General features: G+C 39.5%; 2 pseudogenes; both read left to right on the forward strand.

The window, feature by feature from the left end:
* The first annotated feature begins 4,653 nt into the window (after positions 1–4,653).
* On the forward strand, positions 4,654–5,615 carry LOC147372210 (olfactory receptor 10C1-like; annotated as a pseudogene).
* Positions 5,616–10,451: 4,836 nt separating this feature from the next.
* LOC147372211 (olfactory receptor 10C1-like) lies at positions 10,452–11,410 on the forward strand (annotated as a pseudogene).
* The last annotated feature ends 1,606 nt before the right edge of the window (positions 11,411–13,016 follow it).

Genomic DNA, 13,016 nt, shown 5'->3' on the forward strand with positions numbered 1-13,016 from the left:
AATGAAAAAAAATTAATATATTTTAGTGCTAAATATAGGATGCTGTCATTCAAGAGCTTAAGTGGAGTATCCTCCCATACTTACTCACCTCTGATACACCCTAATAATGAGGTATTAAATAATCATCCAAGAGATGGTGAAGGACAGGGAAGCATGGCATGCTGCAGTCCATGGGGTCACAAAGAGTCAGACAGGACTCAGCAACTGAACACAATAATAAATACTGACGAGTGTTGTACCCTTAAAATCTCTAAGTATTTAACTTGTAAATCCAGTGAAGGATTCTGACTTTTTATACAAAACTAGCTTGTTTATATGGCATTATCCACTCATCTTTTGGGTTTTCATACAAATGAAGATTTAAAGAAACATATATTACATGTCACCTAGGGCAATGATGAAAGTATGATTCAGTTCAGTTCAGTCGCTCAATAGTGTCCAACTCTTTGTGACCCCATGAATCGCAGCACACCAGGCCTCCGTGTTCATCACCAACTCCCGGAGTTTACTCAAACTCATGTCCATTGAGTCCGTGATGCCATCCAGCCATCTCATCTTCTGTCGTCCCCTTCTCCTCCTGCCCCAAATCCCTCCCAGCATCAGGGTCTTTCCCAATGAGTCAACTCTTTGCATGAGGTGGCCAAAGTATTGGAGTTTCAGCTTTAGCATCATTCCCTCCAAAGAAATCTCAGGGTTGATCTCCTTTAGAATGGACTGGTTGGATCTCCTTGCAGTCCAAGGGACTCAAGAGTCTTCTCCAAAACCACAGTTCAAAAGCATCAATTCTTCGGTGTTCAGCTTTCTTCATAGTCCAACTCTCACATCCATACATGACTATTGGAAAAACCATAGCCTTGACTAGACGGACCATTGTTGGCAAAGTAATGTCTCTGCTTTTTAATACGCTATCTAGGTTGGTCCTTCCAAGAAGTAAGCATCTTTTAGTTTCATGGCTGCAACCACCATCTGCAGTGATTTTGGACCCCCCAAAAATAAAGTCTGACACTGTTTCCACTGTTTCCCTATTTCCCATGAAGTGATGATACTGTTATTCAAATTTTTTTGTCACTATCTAGTTTTTAAATTATGGGTTTTTTTGTCCCAAATTTTCCTGCTTTCCTCTGTATTGAATGTACAGTATACTGCTTTGATCAAATTCCTATTCTATTCCCATAAATAATCAGGTCCTAATTTCAGGACACTGATGGTCTGAATCTAGAAGGTATATTAGTACATTCTAGACTGAATAGGGATATACCTAGAAAGGAATATACCTAGACATTTTAAACACAGATATTAAATATCACTGTCCAAGTAGAAGCTGAGCAATTATATTGGTATTCTGTGCCTGAAAAACATGAATGTATGTTCTCTCCTGGTGAGAAGTGAGAATGATTATACATGGGACACTGTGATAACCATAGATAAGAGGACATTCACTACAGGAGACTGACCAAAGGGTCACAGGCACAACCTGTTCAATAGCAGAAACTCTCCCTGCCAAAGCTGACCCTTAGTTGTCTCTGCACACATAACAAATGCTTCAATGTGTGTGGGTGCATGTGGACCTGCACGTGCACTCACACACACAAACACAGACCAATTCAACAGCTGCCCATCATCACACAGCATCTGATCTCTTCTATTGTTTTGACTGCATATTAAAACACCTTAGTGTTCAAGATACACAGGTAACAACAATTTCTTAAAAATTTTTATTCAGAACGATAAATACTTCCCAAAATTACATTTAAAAAAAAAACAATCAGCAAAACCACTTAGAGAAGAATTTGCTGTTACTATTTATTATCTAACTATGCAAAACCCCATGCGTATGCCTGAAGTAGTTTCTGGATATTCTGAATCACCAATTCTCCTGGATTCCAGAAGAAAGCTGAATTCCCAGAAAAGCAGAAATCTCTTTCCCAAACTTGTGTGCCATTTTAATGCTTGAGTTTCAAAGCAGCTCCTCCCATAGTTCACACTTTAAAAGACTAATTTCCACACACATCACAAGAGACATATCAGTACTGAAGGTTGGTTTGGAAGAATGTGAGAGACTCGAAAACAGCATCTCAAATAATGCTCTATTGTATAATATATAGAAGGAAAAAATGTGTTCAGAACTTTAGTTTAAGTAACAGAAAGTTGTGAATACCAATGAGATGCTCTCAGTATATGCCTGCTTCTTGGAGACGTGCCCAGCAGCATTCCCTTGTGTTAAGACTACGTGACGTCACTTTCAAGGTTCAAACTTATTTTAAATACCAGAAATCTTTACAAATCACAGTCTCGACAGATCATCAAAATGATAAAACCTGATATCACATTTATCACTGTATTCTCTTAAGGTATAAAAGCATTTTTTAAATCATGTGATAAAATTGATAACGTATTCATTGCAAGTATTTATTTGTTTTAAACATCTGACATGCATGGAGTGGAAATTGCTTTGCTTGTTTATCCGTTTCAGAATAGACCAAAGGTGAAGGGAGGAGGCTCTTTAAATTCTAAAGAAGACAGCAAATGAGTCAATAATAGTTGGGTTACTAAAAAGTTAGGAGGACTTGCGTGGTGGCTCAGATCTGCCTGAAGTGCACGAGACCCAGGTTCAATCCCTCAGATTGGAGAATTGCTTGGAGAATTCTTGGACAGAAGATAGAGCCTGTCTGTATTCTTGCTTGGAGAATTCCATGGACAGAGGAGCCTGGCAAGCTACAGTTCATGGGGTCACAGAGTCAGACATAACTAAGCAATTAGCATGCACACACACACACTCAAACACACACACACTCAAACACACACACACTCAAACACACACACTCACACACACACACACACGATTTAGAACTTCCCCCAGCCACCTCCATGTACCTACCTGTAAGTATGACAGAGAGAGGAGGATGCAAGGCCAGTAGAAACATTGCATTGGCATCCCTGATAGCTCAGTTAGTAAAGAATCCACCTGCAATGCAGTAGACCCCAGTTCATTTCCTGGGTTAGGAAGATCCCTTGGAGAAGGGAGAGGCTATACACTCCAGTATTCTGGCATGGAGAATTCCATGGACTGTATAGTCAATGGGTTTACAAAGAGTAGGCCAAGACTGAATAACTTTCACTTTCACACTTTTCACTACAAAACTGGGGCTCCGAAGTAGATTTTCCTTCTATATCTCACACAATATGGGAAAGGAGGGCTATAAGCATATCAAATTATAATGAGGGTGTTGAGGGTACTTCAAAGAGAATTACTGCAAAATTTTGAATGTCTGTTAAATACTATCCGTTGGTCTACAGAGTCTACTTTGTGCTGGTTCTATTGATATCAAAAAAGACATGAGCAGTCACTGTGCATCTGAGAAACTTAAAGAAAATTACTATGGAAAATAGCCATACAATTCAATAACTGAAGTGCGAGGTGTAAATCCATTAGAAATACTGGGATTTACCCATCAAAATTTAAGTGAGGTAACTAACAGCAATAAACTGTATCTGGGAAATGTATTCAAGTAATGAAAACCAAATTTACATTGAATGTTTGTCATTGTTTTTTAACAAATTCCTCTTGAGACAAATTAAACTGTGCAGTGGATGCAATCCCTATGGTCTCTAGTCAGAGTAGAAATATGGCCTGTTTTATAACCATGTTATAATTGGGAATTGTCAGAAGTCTAGAAGACTGACAAGGAAACGGAAGTTTTTCTTGTGGTTCTTGGTATGTTCTCCCACTTAAAATTTTTGTACAATTACATTGAGAATATAGAAAGGACATTCTGGTGGTTTTGATTTCCATGGATTTTAGTTACCAAGTTATGATTTTATCATATTAAAATAAAATGACTAAAATATGTAAGAAAATGAATAGGTAGATGCCTAGAAATATTCACCCTTTCAAATGCTTAGTGTAAATTTAAGGGAAAATTATAGAATTCAGAAGACCAGAACATAGTACTTTTGCAATTTACTCTCTACACTTATCTTTTATGTGACTCCTTTACACTCCATGGTAAAGATTTTCCCTGCGATGTCGAAGACCTGGGTACAATCTCTGGATAAGGAAGATATCCTAAGAACAGAATGGCAACTCACTCCAGTATTCTTGCCTGGAGATTTCCAAAAATAGAGGAATTTGGTGGTCTACAGTCGATGGGGTCACAAAGAGTCCAAAACAACTGAAGTGGCTAACACTTTTATAATTAGAAAGCTTTCATATATATCACACACCTAACAGTCTGTGTATATGATTAGAATAACAACAAGGTAAAAAGAAATCATGAGAGGATGTAATTTAAAGCCGCTGTTTTCTCTAAACTTCTATGAAATTCCAGAACTCAAAATCGGGAATAAATACTGGATCAATTATGCTGGGTGCATGCATACATGCTAAGTCGCTTCAGTATGTCTGACTCTGCAATCGTATGGACTGGAGCCCACTAGGGTCCTCTGTCCATGGACTTCTCCAGCAAAAATACTAGAGTGACTGCCATCTCCTTCTCCAGGGGTTTTTCTTAACCATTTCAAAACTTTTAGCAAAGGAATACAAGTGTCTAGGTCTCATATCAGACCACTGACCCTAGAAAGTTCCACAGAGACCTATGCTAGGTGACCGGATGCTTTTAGGTGTTACTTCTGCACCCTCTGCTCTCTCCACAGATGTCTAGCTCTGAGCCTATAATGAGTGGAAACCAGTCCCTCTGCACCCACTTCACATTTGTAGCATTTTCCTCTCTAGCAGAGTTACAACCTGTGCTCTTCTTTGTGTTCTTAACCATATACTTGTTTACCATGGGAGGAAATCTTCTCATCATTGGCTTGATCTGGGGCACCCCTTCCTTGCACACTCCCATGTATTTCTTCCTGGTTAACCTCTCCTTTCTGGAGATGTGCTATATCACTAGTGTGGTGCCTCAGATGCTGGTGCACTTGCTTGTGGAGACCAAGATCATAAGCGTGGCACGCTGTGCAGCTCAGATGTATGTATTTAGCATCTTGGGACTGACAGAATGCTGCCTGCTAGCAGCCATGGCTTATGACCGCTTTGTAGCTATTTGCCACCCGCTGCATTACTCTCTCCTGATGGGCCCTGGTGTGTGTTTGAAATTGGCTGCAGCATCTTGGACCACTGGGGTCATGGTAGAATCAGCCCAGACCACATGGATCTTCACTCTGCCCTTCTGTGGAACAGGAAGGATCCAGCACTTTTTTTGTGACATCATGCCAGTAGTGGAACTAGTGTTGATACCTCCCACAATGAAATTGTGATGTTTGTTCTCTCCATGCTCTTTATCATGACCCCCTGTCTCCTCATTCTGTGCTCCTATGTGCGCATTCTGGTGACCATCCTGAGAATCCCTTCAGCCACTGGCAGAAGCAAAGCTTTCTCCACTTGCTCATCTCATATCCTGGTTGTTTCTCTCTTCTATGGTACTGCCTTGTTCACTTACCTCCAACCAAAGGCAGCACACACTCCAGAAACAGACAAGGCAACTGCACTCATGTACACAGTGGTCACGCCTGCTCTGAATCCAGTTATCTACACCTTGAGGAACAAGGAAGTGAAGGAAGCCTTTCTTTTTTTTTTTTTTTTTATTCTTCCAATTTTATTTTATTTTTAAACTTTACATAATTGTATTAGTTTTGCCAAATATCAAAATGAATCCACCACAGGTATACATGTGTTCCCCATCCCGAACCCTCCTCCCTCAGACTAACACCAAGAAGCACTCTGAGTCTAACACCATGAGGGACTTATAGGATGGCAACTAAGTAACGCATTTGCCTGTTTTATGTTTTTCAATGTGTTTAAGCAAAAGAGAAATATGCAGTAGGATCATTAAAATGTATATCATTTGTGCAATCAATTATTCAATCAACAAAAATTCTGAGCAAGTCCTATGTCTTGGACACCACTCCTTTTTCTGACTACCACGGAAATGGCATTAAGGTTAGTGTGTTTCACATCTTTTGAGTAAAGACAAAAAAATATTTCTATGGAAAATATTGAAAAATGAAAACAAGGAAATTAATACATTTTTGTGTCAAATATAGGGTGTGCCTTTTAAATGTTTACATGGAGTATAATCTCCTAATTACTCACCTCTGATACATCTTAATAATGATATGTCTTAAATAATACTTATGAGTGTTGTACATTGTAATTGTTAATACTTATGAGTGATGTGCATTGTAACACAACCCTAAGTACTTAACTTGTAAATCCAGTGAAGGTCTCTGATGTTTTATCCAAAACTAGGTTGTTTCTTTGGTCTTATCCACTATTTTTGTTTTTCCATATGAATGAAGTTTTAGAAAAATATATATTATACATTTTCTCAGGCAATGATTAAATAAATGATACTGCTTTTTTATTTTATTTTTTATTTTATTTTTTAACTTTACAATATTTATTGGTTTTGCCATATATCAAAATGAATCCACCACAGGTATACATGTGTTCCCCATCCTGAACCCTCCACCCTCTTCCCTCCCCATACCATGCCTCTGGGTCATCCCAGTGCACCGGCCCCAAGCATCCAGTATCGTGCATCAAACCTGGACTGGCGACTCGTTTCATATATGATATTATTCATGTTTCAATGCCATTCTCCCAAATCATCCCACCCTCTCCCTCTCCCACAGAGTCCAAAAGACTGTTCTATACATCAGTGAGGAGAAGGCAATGGCATCCCACTTCAGTACTCTTGCCTGGAAAATCCCATGGATGGAGGAGCCTGGTAGGCTGCAGTCCATGAGGTCGCTAAGAGTCAGGAACGACTGAGCGACTTCACTTTCACTTTTCACTTTCATGCATTGCAGAAGGAAATGGCAACCCACTCCAGTGTTCTTGCCTGGAGAATCCCAGGGACGGGGGAGCCTGGTAGGCTGCTGTCTATGGGATCACACAGAGTCGGACACGACTGAAGCGCCTTAGCAGCAGCATACATCACTGTCTCTTTTACTGTCTTATATACAGGGTTATTGTTACCAAGTTTTTTTCCCATATATCTAGTTTTTTTTAATTATTTGTCCCAAAATTTCCTTTCTCTGCATTGAATGCAGAATATATTACTTTGTTCAAATTCCCTTTCTAGCCCCATTAACACCCAGGTCCTAAGTTTCAGAGCAGTGATGGTCTGAATCTAGAATCTTTATCAGTAGGAATACAACTGGAAACAATATAGCTAGAAATTTTAAACTCAGAGACTATATGTCACTTCAAGTAAAAACAGAACAAATATATTTATTTCCTATGAATGCACAGCAGGAATGTATGTTCTTTCCTGTCAAAAGTGAATGTGATTTTACATGGGACACTGTGATAACCATAGATAAGAGGACATTCACTACAGCAGACTGACTGAAGGGTCACAGGCTCCACCTGTTCAATAGCAGAATCTCTCCCTGCTAAAGCTGACCCTTAGTTGTCTCTGCGCACATAACAAATGCCTCAATGTGTGTGGGTGCATGTGGACCCACACATGCACTCACGTACACACACACACACACACACACAGCCCAATCCAATAGCTGCTGGTCATCACACAGCATCTGATGTCTTCTATTGTTTTGACTTCATTTTAACAATCAATGCTCAGTAAAACCACTTAGAGAAGAACTTGTTGTTACTATTTATTATCTAACTATGCAAAACCTCATGCTTATGCCTGAAGTAGTTTCTGGATATTCTGAAGCACCAATTCTCCTGGATTCCAGAAGAAGCCTGAATTCCCAGAAAAGCAGATGAAAGAAATCTCTTTCCCAAACTTGTGTGCCATTTTAATGCTTGAGCTTCAAAGCAGCTCCTCCCATAGTTCACACTTTAAAAGACTAATTTCCACACACATCACAAGAGACATATCAGTACTGAAGGTTGGTTTGGAAGAATGTGAGAGACTCGAAAACAGCATCTCAAATAATGCTCTATTGTATAATATACAGAAGGAAAAGATGTGTTCAGAACTTTAGTTTAAGTAGCAGAAAGTTGTGAATACCAATGAGATGCTCTCAGTATATGCCTGCTTCTTGGAGACGTGCCCAGCACCACTCCCTTGTGTTAAGACTATGTGACGTCACTTCCAAGGTTCAAACTGATTTTAAGTAGCAGAAATCTTCATGAATCACTATCTCCACAGACCATCAAAATGATAAAACCTGATATCACATTTTATCTCCACTGATCATCAAAATGATAACACCTGATATCACGTTTATCACTGTATGCTTTTTAAGATATAAAAGCATTTTTTAAATCATGTGATAAAGTTGATACCATATGCATTGCAACTATTTGTTTTAAACATGTGACATGCTTGGAGTGGAGCTTGCTTTGCTTGTTTATCCATTTCAGAATAGACCAAAGGTGAAGGAAGGAGGCTCTTTAAATTCTAAAGAAGACAGCAAATGAGTCAATAATAGTTGGGTTACTAAAAATTTAGGAGGACTTGCCTGGTGGCTCAGATGGTAAAGAATCTGCCTGAAGTGCACGAGACCCAGGTTCAATTCCTCAGAGGGGAAGATCCCTTAGAGAAGGGTAGCAACCCATTCCAGTATTCTTGCCTGGAGAATTTCATGGAGAGAAGAGCCTGGCAAGCTACAGTTCATAGGGTCACAGACACGACTGAGGAACTAACACCACACACACACACACACACACATACACACATGATTTGGAACTTCCCTCAGCCACCTCCATGTACCTGCCTGTAAGTATGGCAGAGAGAGGAGGATGAAAGGCCAGTAGAAACATTGCATTGGCATCCGTGATAGCTCAGTGGGTAAAGAATCCGCCTGCAATGTGGTAGACCCTTGGTCAATTCCAGGGTCAGGAAGATCCTTTGGAAAGGGAAAGGCTATTCACTCCAGTATTCTGGCATGGACAAGGTTTACAAAGAGTCTGTCATGACTGAGCAACTTTGACTTTCACACTTTTCACTACAAAACTGTGGGCTCCAAATAGATTTTCCTTCTATAGCTCACACAATATGGGAAAGGAGGGCTATAAGCATATAAAAATAAAATGAAGGTGTTGAGGGTACTTCAAAGAGAATTACTGCAAAATTTTGAATGTCTGTTAAAGTAAATACTATCCATTGGTCTACAGAGTCTACTTTGTGCTGGTTCTATTGATATAAAAAAAGACATGAGCAGTCACTGTGCATCTGAGAAACTTAAAGAAAATTAATATGGAAAATACCCATATAATTCAATAATTGTTTGAAGTGCCAGGTGTAAATCCATTATAAATATTGTGTTTTATCCATTAAATTTGAGTGATGAAACTAGCAGCAATAGATTACCTCTGGGAAATGTATTCAAATAATGAAAACCAAATTTACATTGAATGTTCATCACTGTTATTGAACAAATTCCTCTTGGGATGAATTAAATTGTGCACTGGATGCAATCCCTATGGTCTCTAGTCAGAGTAGAAATACTTCCAGTTCTATAACCATACTATAATTCGGAATTGTCAGGAGTCTAGAAGACTGACAAGGAAAGGGAAGTTTTTCATGTGGTTCTTGGTATGTTCTCCCATTCAAATTTCTATAAAATTATACTGAGGATATAGAAAGGACATTCTGGTGGTTTTGATTTCCATGGATTTTAGCTGCCAATTATGATTTTATCATATTCAAATAAAAAATGACTAAAATATGTAATAAAATGAATAGACAAATGCCTAGAAACATTCACCCTTTCAAACCCTTAATTGTAAATTTAAGGGAAAATTGTGGAATTCAGAAGACCAGAACATAGCACCTTTATAATTTACACTTAACTTTTATGTGACTCCTTTACACTTAATGGTAAAGATTTTGCCTGCAATCCAGGAGACCCAGGTACAGGGGTGGGGAAGATCCTCTGGAGAATGGAATGGCAACCAGTTCATCTTCTTACCTGGAGAATTCCATGGACAGAGGAACTTGGTGGGCTACAGTCCATGGGGTCGCAAAGAGTCCGACACAACTGAAGTGGCTAACATTTTTACATTTAGAAGGCTTTAATATATATTACACACCTAACGGCCTGGTTATATGACTAGGATAACAACAAGGTAAATACAAACAATAGAGGATGTAATTTAAAGCCATTGTTTTCTCTAAACTTCTATGAAAATCCAGAACTCAAAGTCAGGAAGAAATATTCCATCCATTATGTCGGGTGCATGCATGCATGTTAAGTTGCTCCAGTATGTCGGACTCCTTGCAATCGTATGAACTGTAGCCCGCCAGGCTCCTCTGTCCATGGATTTCTGCAGCCAAAAATACTGGAGTGGGTTGCCATGTCCTCCTCCAGGGAATCTTGCTAATCATTTCAAAACTTTTAGCAAACAGAATACAAGTGTCTAGGTCTCATATCAGACCACTGACCCTAGAAAGTTCCACAGAGACCTATGCTAGGTGACCGGATGCTTTTAGGTGTTACTTCTGCACCCTCTGCTCTCTCCACAGATGTCTAGCTCTGAGCCTATAATGAGTGGAAACCAGTCCCTCTGCACCCACTTCACATTTGTAGCATTTTCCTCTCTAGCAGAGTTACAACCTGTGCTCTTCTTTGTGTTCTTAACCATATACTTGTTTACCATGGGAGGAAATCTTCTCATCATTGGCTTGATCTGGGGCACCCCTTCCTTGCACACTCCCATGTATTTCTTCCTGGTTAACCTCTCCTTTCTGGAGATGTGCTATATCACTAGTGTGGTGCCTCAGATGCTGGTGCACTTGCTTGTGGAGACCAAGATCATAAGCGTGGCACGCTGTGCAGCTCAGATGTATGTATTTAGCATCTTGGGACTGACAGAATGCTGCCTGCTAGCAGCCATGGCTTATGACCGCTTTGTAGCTATTTGCCATCCTCTGCATTACTCTCTCCTGATGGGCCCTGGTGTGTGTTTGAAATTGGCTGCAGCATCTTGGACCACTGGGGTCATGGTAGAATCAGCCCAGACCACATGGATCTTCACTCTGCCCTTCTGTGGAACAGGAAGGATCCAGCACTTTTTTTGTGACATCATGCCAGTAGTGGAACTAGTGTTGATACCTCCCACAATGAAATTGTGATGTTTGCTATCTCTGTGCTCTTTATCATGACCCCCTGTCTCCTCATTCTGTGCTCCTATGTGCGCATTCTGGTGACCATCCTGAGAATCCCTTCAGCCACTGGCAGAAGCAAAGCTTTCTCCACTTGCTCATCTCATATCCTGGTTGTTTCTCTCTTCTATGGTACTGCCTTGTTCACTTACCTCCAACCAAAGGCAGCACACACTCCAGAAACAGACAAGGCAACTGCACTCATGTACACAGTGGTCACGCCTGCTCTGAATCCAGTTATCTACACCTTGAGGAACAAGGAAGTGAAGGAAGCCTTTCAAAGACTAACACTATGGAGCACTCACAGACAAATGATCTAAACCTGTTTATTACCAAACTATTTAGAAACCCATGTATCTGCCAGAAGTATTTTCTGGATATTTTCCTCCTCCAAATTTCTGGATTCCAGAATAAGCATGATATCCTGGAAGAGAGATAAAAGAAATCTCTTTACTAAACTTGTGTGACATTTTGTTCTGGAGCTTCACAGCAGCTCCTCCATATGTAAACATTTAAAGAGTCTTTTCTTCATATACCATGAGAGAAATATCAATACTGACTCTTGGTTTAGTAGAATTACGAGAGGCTCCAAAACAGAAACATCAAAAATGCCTTTTATATAATGTATGCAAGGAAAAAGTTGTGAACAGATCTTGAGTTTAAGTAATAGAGAGTTGGGGACACCATTGAGATGCTTTCCATTGCATGCTTCTAGGAGACATGCCCCACACAGCTCTCTCATGTTAAGACTACTTGATGTCTCTTCCAAGGCCCAACATGTTTCTGGTTAAGTACAAGAAATCTTCAGTAGTTAGTACCTCCACGTACCTCCAAAATGATAAAATCCTGATATCACCTTTATTACTCTATGCTTTTCAGATATTAAAGCATTTTTAAAGCATTAAATGTAATATTACATTTGCTGCATATTGTTTTAAATATGTGACATGAGTGCAGTGGAGCTTTGTTTACTCATTAAGCCATTTCAGAAGTGGCCAAAGCTGAAGTAAAGAGGCACTTTAAATTCTAAATAAGACAGCAAATGAGTCAAAAATAATTGCATTTATTAAAAACATAGAAAATCACCCCAGGCACCTCCATGTATCCACCCTTATGTGTGGCAGACTGAGGAGGGTGAAGCAAGTTGGAAATGTTGCACTTACAAAACTGTGGGTTATCAAGGAGATTTTCTTTCTATCTCTCAGAGTAGATAGGAAGGGAGAGCTGCAAGCATATGAAATCATATTCAGGGCAGGAGGGTGTTAAGAGTGCCTCAAAGAGAATTACTGTAGAAACTGGAAGGCCTATTAAAAGGAAAAACTGGATAAAAGTCTCCACTCTGAAGCTTGCTGAGATGTAGCATCTGGGGCAGCTGAACAACTTCCATCTGAGAGGAGCTTCAGATAACTAAATGTTAAAAACAGGCATTGGTTGTATCCCCTGGAGCTTGGGTGGGGTGGGGTGTGGATATAGGAACATAAATGTGAGGGCTGCTTCTTATACAATTACTGCTATCCTTTGAATTGAGGTTCACTGTAGGAATCTTTAAAAAGCAGAGTTAGAAACGAATAAAGAATACTTGACAAAATAACCAACTTATGTATAAATTTACAAAATATGCTAATGTATATATATAAGGAAAACTACAAAGTTTTGATGGAAAATATGGAAGAACCAGAAAAATGGAAACCTAATAGCCTTGTACATCAACAATTGAACCACGTTGTATATTACATCCTATAACTGCCTGGGCCTCACCCAGTAAGGACATTTGCCCTTTTCCTCTCTCTCATTCCTAACTTACCAATTCACCAGACCACACAGGGTCTAGAAGCTGTTGTGTATTGGCTGAGTTCTGAATTTAAAATATGATAAACTTTTTCAAATTCACTATATTTCAATAATTTAAAAAATCTGCAAGTTATT

The sequence above is a fragment of the Bos grunniens genome, chromosome 5 (genome assembly GCF_055505025.1).
Source record: "Bos grunniens cultivar Pamir isolate PY7600 chromosome 5, Bosgru_T2T1.0, whole genome shotgun sequence".
NCBI classification, from domain to species: domain Eukaryota; kingdom Metazoa; phylum Chordata; class Mammalia; order Artiodactyla; family Bovidae; genus Bos; species Bos grunniens.